At 42.6% G+C, this 9033-nt stretch overlaps 1 protein-coding gene across 7 annotated transcripts in view; it reads right to left on the reverse strand.

The window, feature by feature from the left end:
* Positions 1-9029, reverse strand: part of LOC117352039 (anoctamin-3-like) — a 115557-nt gene extending 106528 nt beyond the window's left edge. The window contains exons 1-4 of one of the 7 annotated variants that reach the window (XR_004537562.1): positions 8941-9017; positions 8209-8293; positions 7810-7892; positions 5392-5526 (exon numbers count right to left, since the gene is read on the reverse strand). The gene's annotated coding sequence lies outside the window, so the exon portion shown is untranslated. The other 6 variants (XR_004537561.1, XR_004537560.1, XR_004537564.1 and 3 more) reach the window with 6 other exon arrangements.
* Between the last annotated feature and the right edge of the window lie 4 nt (positions 9030-9033).

Raw genomic sequence — 9033 nt, forward strand, 5'->3', positions numbered from 1 at the left:
ATTGTTGGCGGTATATAAGAATAAAGTTATTATTATTATTATTTTTGTATAGTTTTTGATGAGGTGACATTGCATATTTTAAAGTCATCTGCCTTGATCTCTGAAACCCCCCCCCCCCCGAATACAAATGATAATTAATGTTTTCTCTGCTTACAGTGTGCTTTGTGTTTTTTAAAAATTTTATTGTTGGTAGATCATTTTGACTTGGCCATTTTTAAAAGCAGCTCGCAAGACAAGTATGGACACCCCTGATCTAGGATGTCTAGTGATACCTAAGAATGCCTAGCAGTTGATTGACAACCATGCTGAGCGGTGCTGTTTATAGACTGGCCCTTACTACACGGTACCACATCACCCGCAGCGCCAAATAGCATGGATACCCATGCTGTCTGTCAGAGCAGGTAATGCAGTGCAGGCCTAAACATAAATAAATAAGAGCAACAAAGATCGGCCATGGAAGTGTGTGGTGCAGTGGTTAGAGCTACAGCCTCGGAATATTGGTGATGGGAAAAGCCTGGAGTTTCGAGAGAGTGAACAGAAGCGGATCATGGATCTGCTAGAGAATTTTTGATACGTTCACACAAGATGATCATTCTGTTACCTTGCAGACCACCTAGTACAACTAGGTTTCAACGCTCTCCTCCCGAGCCTTGCCAGAGACTCAACTAAGTGACCTTATTAGAACAACGACTGTATGAGTAGGTTGGGGTCGCTCCAAATGAGTCCAAGACATGGCTGGGATAGCTAATTCCAGGACATGTATTACCATTAAACATGTGTCATTTGAGTAATACTGATCATTTCATTTAAGGTGCCTCCTAGCAGCAGTACAGGAAGACTACCACTATGGGTCATGGTTGTGATACTGATCCCCAGAGCCAGATGAGGCAGAAGCACAGGGGGACACTCCCAACCCAGCCCACAGGGGCCACCAACAAGTCAGGTTAATTGCTGCAATAAAATGTATGCCTTATAGTTTCCAAAGCAGCTTCAATATCTAGCTTAACCCAATGAATCTTTACATCCAGCCCCTAATGAATACACAGATGAATTGCTTTGCATCGTAGCAGTTCATTAATGCAGAATTTAAACTTCCACGCATAAAAATGTACATAAACAGGATTCCTGTTTCCTCAGCACGATTTGGCTTTCTGCAAGCTTGAGCCACGTGGTGCCAGAAGTTCAGATTGGCCTCGTGGTTTCACGTCTTGAAAGACTTAAAGCTGTGAGATCAACCTGAACTTCCAGCACTGATCAGCTCATGCTTCCAAAGAGCTGAGCTGCGGTAGGGAAGCCAGGATCCCACTGCAAGCACCACAAGACTTGCCAAGCTTCCAAGGGCCAGGAAAAAAGCACTTGGTGGGCTGGGTTCTGGTCCATGAGTTGCTATAGATAATGAGGCTGGAAGAAAAGCAAAGCTGAAATGGCCTTCACACTTTAAACAGGACATAGAGGGAGGTAACCTGCATGGAGCAGCCAGTTCAACTCTGGCTGCCTTTTGGGCAAATTGGATGGACCATACAGGTCTTTATCTGCCATCATTTACTATGGGGTCCTTTTAATAAGCTGCAGTAAGATCTAATGCATGCTCACCGCAGCTTAAAATGGCATATTATGGGTCGTGCGGTAAATGCCAAATTGGTGAGCATTAACTGCATGCTAAAAAAATATTTTAATTTTTCTGCAGAGGGGGAGGGGGGCAGAAAGGGGATGTTTCAATGCTAATCAGCACAGATTCTTCAAACTTTCAAATAATAAAAGAACGAGAGGGCATTCGGAAAAGTTGAAAGGGGACAGATTCAAAACGAATGCTAGGAAGTTCTTCTTTACCCAACGTGTGGTGGACACCTGGAAGGCGCTTCCAGAAGACGTAATAGGACAGAGTACAGTAATGGGGTTCAAGAAAGGATTGGACAATTTCCTGCTGGAAAAGGGGATAGAGGGGTATAGATAGAGGATTACTGCACAGGTCCTGGACCTGTTGGGCCGCCGTTCGAGCGGACTCCTGGGCACGATAGACCTCGGGTCTGACCCAGCGGAGGCATTGCTTATGTTCAGCTACATTATCACAATCTAACTGATTAATGCAGGATTGCCACATGAACCCTCAACACCTACAAAATAGGTATTGGTAAATTTTATTGTTTATATTCCGCACATCCTACAATTCTATGTGGATTACAAATTATTTGGGTACTCAAGCATTTTTCCCTAACTGTCCCGGTGGGCTCCCACTCTATCTAAAGTACCTGGGGCAATGGGGATTAAGTGACGTGTCCAGGGTCACAAGGAGCAGTGCGGGATTCGAACCCATAACCTCAGGGTGCCGAGGCTGTAGCTCTAACCAAAAGGTAATATTTCTCCTCCTGCTAAAAAGGTAACATTTTTTTAAATGACCACACACACTAATGGTGACATTATTTAATACAAAAAAAAAAAAAAATAGAAAACTGTCCATTTTACTGCTGCAGCAAAAATAACCTTAGCACATGGGGAAAAACCAGGTACAGGCATGCAAAGGCTACTCTTTACCACAACTAACCCCCTCATTTACTAAAGCGCGCTAATCGAATTAGGGCACGCTATTAGTCTGGGTAGATTAGATGGGCTGTGGCCCTTTTCTGCCGTCAGTTTCTATCCATAGACTAACAGACACGCGTTAGCAATTAGCGTGTGCTAATCGGTTAGCGCACCTTAGTAAAAGACGGCCTTTGTAAAAGGACCCCTATGTTACTATCCCCCCCACCCCCCCGATTAGCGCAGCAGCCTGCAGTAATCACACCAAAGCCCATTGGGAATTAATGGGCTTCAGTGCTGTTGTCGTGTGACTTTGTAAAAGTGTGGGGGGAGGAGTTACATAAGGGGTAATTCTATACTTGGCACCTACTTTCCAGTATAGAATACTAGCATATGGAGTGAAATACTTACATATATTTTAGGCGTATTTATGCCAACCACAGAGCTGGTGTAAGTGCCCATTTCTCTCCTGTTCCATGTGTTGCCAACTGAATTTTTGGGTCTATATGTCCTTACCAGTGTTCCTGCTAAGCTGCGCTGGCGTGCGCTGGCGCACAAAATATTACATCGCAGCGCACAAGTTTCACGTCACAGCGCACACTCGAGCGGAGGTGAGAGGAAGCGGCGGCGGTCTGCCCTGATCGCCTAAGATGCAGCAGCGGCGGCTCCTTTCATGATCCCCGTAAATTACGGGGATGCCGCCGCTGCTGCATCTTAGGCGATCAGGGCAGACCGCCGCCGCTTCCTCTCACCTCCGCTCGAGTGTGCGCTGTGACGTGAAACTTGTGCGCTGCGATGTAATATTTTGTGCGCCAGCGCACGCCAGCGCAGCTTAGCGGGAACACCCTTGTTTTTAATTATTCTCTTTTTTTGTTTTTTTTTTTTAAATTTAGTATGTTGTAAACCGCTTTGGTTTTTAAAGCAGTATATCACGCTATAATAAACTTGAACCCATAGGGCTGGTGTAAGTGCCTAGGCCTAGATGTCGGAGATGCGCGCGTTCTGGGCTGGACTACTTGACTGAATGCCAGTGGAGTAGAGATACTGGTCCCAACCTGGACCCCTTAAAATTTATTTATTCAGGGTAACAAAACCCTGGGATTGACTACTTTAGGCTAGCAAGGGTTACATCAATCTCCAACTGCTAGCAAAAGAGGACAAACCAAGTGTCTGGACTGGACCGGAGAGATGAGGAGGACCGGGAAGAAATGATATTTTCACTCAACACATAACTAAGCTATAGAATCTGGAAGGTGTGGTTAAGGCAATTAGCAACGCTGAATTTAAGGCTTTAGATTAGCTCCTGGAGGAAAAGCCCATAAGCCATTATTAGTGATGCTGACCTGCGAAAACATCTGCTTTGGTGAGAGTGAGTGACATGGAATAGGCTGGGGGTGGGAGGGTGGAGGGGAGGCATGCCCGGGAATAGGGAGATGGTAGCCTCACAGGTGGTTTTTATCTCTCCACTGTCATTCTTCACCGAAAGGGTGGTTGATCGCTGGAATAATCTTCCACAACAGGTAATTGAGGCCAGCAGCGTGCCAGATTTTAAGAAAAGATGGGATTGGCATGTGGGATCTCTTCATGGAGATAGTTAGGGGGTGGGCCATTAGTGTGGGTAGACTAGATGGGCCGTGGCCCTTTTCTGCCGTCATGTTCTATGTTTCTATTTTACTGCTTCTGCTTTCCTGTCAATTACGATGTGGTTCTTTTCTTTCCTTCTATTACATGCTGTTTTTATTTGCTTGCTCTGTTGAAAGACAGACTATCAAATACTTAACAAATGTAAACACTGAAAACTAGAATGTGACTACAGTACTCCCCCAAAATTTGTGGGGGTTCCATTCCAGGAACCCCCATGAATTTCAAAAAACCGCAAATGCGGTTTTTCGCCTGTCAAGAGGCAGGAGAGGGCAACTGGAGCGCCGGCGGGTGAAGAAAATCACTTGCGGTCTGCTCTGAACGCCTCTTCTTGTAGTAAAGTCAGGCTACACCAATCAGGAGCTGCGTGTCAAAGCATCTCCTGATTGGTGTAGCCCGACTTTACTACAGGAAGAGGCAGTCGAAGCAGACCGCGGATCAGCGAGTCCACGATTCGCGGGGGAACACTGTATACCTCATTTCACTTTTATCACCTGCTTTCAAATGGCTGAGAGTTGTCACTTTTTTTAACTGATTCACAAACAGGCAACATGAATGTAGAGCCTGCCACTTCCCGTCCTCCAAGTCCCAGGTAACCCTTATGTTCTTTCTGCTATACTTTCATCCATTACACTAGTCTGCATGATTTCAGATGACTGAAAACTAATATGTGATATTACCTCACGTTTTTATGCTGATTTCAGAACTATTCTTAGTTTTTTTCTATCACGTACAGTTTTTTTTTCACAATTTTACTTCAAAGATTTACTGCCATGCCAGAAGGTAATGAGTATTGTTGGAGGGAAATTTCTCAATACAGACCTGTAAGCCTTTAGGCTGGCACAACTGTTGCTGCTAGTTATTGTGTGACCTTGGAAGTGTTGTTTATCTCAGACGCTTGCATTACCAGTGCTGTTCTTTTCATTTCTATATTGTGATTGTGATATTTCTATATTGTGCAGTTCTTTACAGTATTTTTTTAACGTGTTTGTAATAAAAATTGACCTCGGTGTTTCCAATAGTTAAAATCGTGAAAACGTGACTTCTTATTATATGTAAAAACTGACGTGATAGGCCAAAATGGAAGTCATTTTTAGAATCAGCATAACAAATTGATTCAAGAACTACTTTCAAGAAATCATCTGAGTAAAAGTTTTAAAATGCAGACTGGTGATTTAAAAAAAGAAGATGTTTCTGCTCAACACACAAATGTTCAGAACAGAGATAAAGTACCTGAGAAGCCCTGGGGAGTTCAGTTTGAACAGCAGCAGAACCATGTTTCTCCTTGCACCTGAGGACAAAGTCCTTTGCAGATGTTGGAAGGAGGGGGAGTTAGTGTTGGTTCACCTGGAGATATTTTTCTTGTAGCTGGTGAGAAATAAAGGGTATAATTAAGTATAAACCTATGTCTAATTATGATACAAAAAAGAGCAAATTTGTTCCATATTATAAGACAACACTGCCAACCTTGGCTGTGGCTACAGGATACTGATAGGGACTTCCACAGAGCCTGGTATGAGCGCAGACAATTGTCTAAGACAAGTGAACTAAAACTCAAGAGCAAATTGGAAATTTATTACCGGCTTGTCTCTAATACAAGCGCCTACATCAGGGGTGTCAAAGTCCCTCCTCGAGGGCTGCAATCCAGTCGGGTTTTCAGGATTTCCTCAATAAATATGCATGAGATCTATTAGCATACAATGAAAGCAGTGCAATCAAATAAATCTCATGCATATTCATTGGGAAAATCCTGAAAACCCGACCGGATTGTGGCCCTCAAGGAGGGACTTTGACACTCCTGGCCTACATCCTCCATAGCTATTCAGAGCCATCAAATGTTAAATATTCTAATTACAGAGCTGCCAAGTTACCCAGCAGTGGTGTGAACTGAGCACTTGTCCATTTCTTGACACTGAAGCAAACCAAAAAAAGAACTTGAAAACCAAAATGACCGTTTAAAGGTTCTGTCTCTTTACAAAGCCACTACTGATGGAGCTAGAGTTGTTTAAATGTTTAAAAAATAAATACATATCCTCATGCATCATCTTCCAAGACTGGGAGCGATCCTCTATTTTTAAAACTTCCATGTTCGAGATCACTGTTAAAAGTATGAAGCTTGCTGCATCATGTGAGGCTGTTCCATTTCCAAGAGGGAGATTGAAAAGCTGCCAAATCATCAGCTCCAAGAGGGAGATTTAGGACCAGTCCTGGATTTTAGTCAACACCACCCTGATGCACCATACAATTCAAGCCCCAAAATATGGACTGGTCAGGGACTGGGTCAGTTTGGATTTTAAAATTCAAATTTAAAGAAGAGATAGACAAATTTTGATTTATTTGTTAATAAATACACAAGTAGAACACTTAATTTTAAAATGGGTACATTTACAGGAAAAGCATAAGGAAGAAGGGGTTAGTGGAGATACAGCATTGCTCTCATGCACAGCTGATTAGCTTTTAAAGGTCATCCTTTCAAACCACCATTCGTTTATTTACATTTAGATTGTTTCACTGTAACAGGAGATTTGAAAACAAAGTGCATCTCATTGAGGATAAGACCCCTGAACCAGGCCATATGGCTGAAACACGTATGTGTCGGGTCTTGAATGAATAAAAAGACTGAGGACCAAGGTCGCCTCTTTTGCTTCTCTTAGTTCAACTTCTGATACATCAACCTCTGGAGAGGTATAGGCATGCAGCTCCATAGTACATGAGTCTCGCAACCTATTGACTGAAAAAGCTGTGCCAGCCTTGTCTGCTTGCCTTTTCTTCTCAAATCCTTAAGTGTCTCAGTGTAAGGGGCAAACGCAGAGCTTGTCAGACGCTTGAATTGAACTCCGGCATGGGATCACATTCCTTCATGTCATTGAACAGTTTTTTCCCACGTTGATGCCCGCCCTGGCATGTAGTTCAGGTTCTTTCCTTTAAGTGTGCAAGAATTTCGGGCTCTGTAGAGGCTTGCATTTGAATTCACCCTTGGCATTGGCACACAGTAGCAAGGTAGTACAATCTTTAGATGCCTTGAAGCCTGGGGCTTTTGCTGCCATTCTGCTTGTAAAACATGCCTGTATCATCCACATTGAATAACTCCTCTGGCACGTACCAGGTATGTTTTAAATTCCTCAGCAGCTTCGTTGTCAGCTGAACCTGCCTTCCCAGAAAGGCTTACATTTTTTTAGTGCATATCGTTTTTTTAAAATGCACTAGCCAACCTGAATTCACAGAAAAGGGTTTCACATTTTCCTGCACCTGGGTGACATTTGTAAATCTCTCTGGCTTTCATCCTGACAACAATGCTGTCCACTGTGCTTTCTTTTTCATTCACCATTTCTACTATCCACAAATTTAGCTACTGCTGTATGTTTTCCACTGACTGATTCTGAACTACAGATATTATTTTGGAACTTTCCGGCGCAGCTTCACAAATAGACCAACAAATATCTTCCTCTTTTTGCCAGATGGATTGGATTGTAGATTCATTCACACTGAATCACAGCCAACAGCAGAAACAGATTTGCTAGAATGAAGCATGTCTAAAACATATATTTTATAACTCAGACACATGACAAGTTTCTTTGGAGATGTACATGCAGATGCTTGTAAATCATTCTCTTGATGCTGGGTGGCCATTCTCTTTGAAGCTATACTTACAGATGCTTGTAACTCATTCTGTTAGGCTTGTCACGTGCTCTCTTATGTTTCTAATTCACTCCCTTGATGCTTGGTGGCCGTTTCTGGAGGCAAAGTCAAAGCCAGAAGTAAAAAAGAAAGGAAACAAAGCTTTTTTTCTAAGGTTGGAGGACCACGAATATGCGAACACATGGTGCAAATAGTGGTCACAATGCATGCAACCACGGATAAACAAAATTGTTAATCTGAAATGCACAAATAATGAGAACGCACTGTACTTAGAAGACCAAAGTTCCATCTAAGTGTGCTACATTCCAGCACTCAATTCTTCATCATTCCCATTTTTTCAATTATTTAATTACATCTACTCATAAATCTTTCAAGACTTTTTTTTCATACATAGATATTCAAGCACTTAACTTTTTAGTTCCTTCTGAGTCCAGACACAGACACGCACCTGACACAGAACTACGTTTCTTCAGCTGCGTCAGGGATGCAATCATCTCTGGAAGAAACAAACATCATATTCATTAATTTTCCAATAGTCCACAATCTCCAACATTCACTGGCATTTCATGACCCAGGATCTTAATTTCCAGCTTCCTCAAGCGTTCTCATCATATGAGGTCACACGCCGCAGGAATGCTTGAGTTTGTGAACTCCTAGATGATTGCACCTCTGTCCCTTCTGCTTGAAAAGTGCTAAAGAGCATCCCTATCCTTTCCAACGCTACAATTTGCTGAACGTATGGCCATCTGGTTTGGCTTACTACTTCCAAAGATCAACCCACCTCCATGAACTGCTGTAGTTATTATTGCTGATCACTTTGCATGGCATACACCTTAAATATGCAGTGCAGAGCAAATAAATAATGAATATACATATGTAATTTCATATCATAATTTACAATAGAGATAGGAGCTGTGGGTGCTCGAGCAAACTCCTTAACTATGATCACAGTTTAGCACCCCATTCATTTTGAAAAGTTGACTCCTATCCTGGGAAATAATAATAATAATTTATTTTTATATACAGCCTAACCAGCAGTTCATCATGCATAATAAAATTCTAACTAGCTAATGCAAGCATTAAAACTAATGAATAAAAAAAAAAATGACAATCTAAACTAAAATGCAATGAACCCAAGATCACCTCGAAACCCTAACTTCCAATGTGCAGCTCCTGAAGCAGAAGAGCCGCTGACGTCACAGCGCAGCCGCGGTCCTCCCGGCATGCCTCGGGGGG

Source organism: Geotrypetes seraphini, chromosome 19 (assembly GCF_902459505.1).
Source record: "Geotrypetes seraphini chromosome 19, aGeoSer1.1, whole genome shotgun sequence".
Lineage (NCBI taxonomy): Eukaryota > Metazoa > Chordata > Amphibia > Gymnophiona > Dermophiidae > Geotrypetes > Geotrypetes seraphini.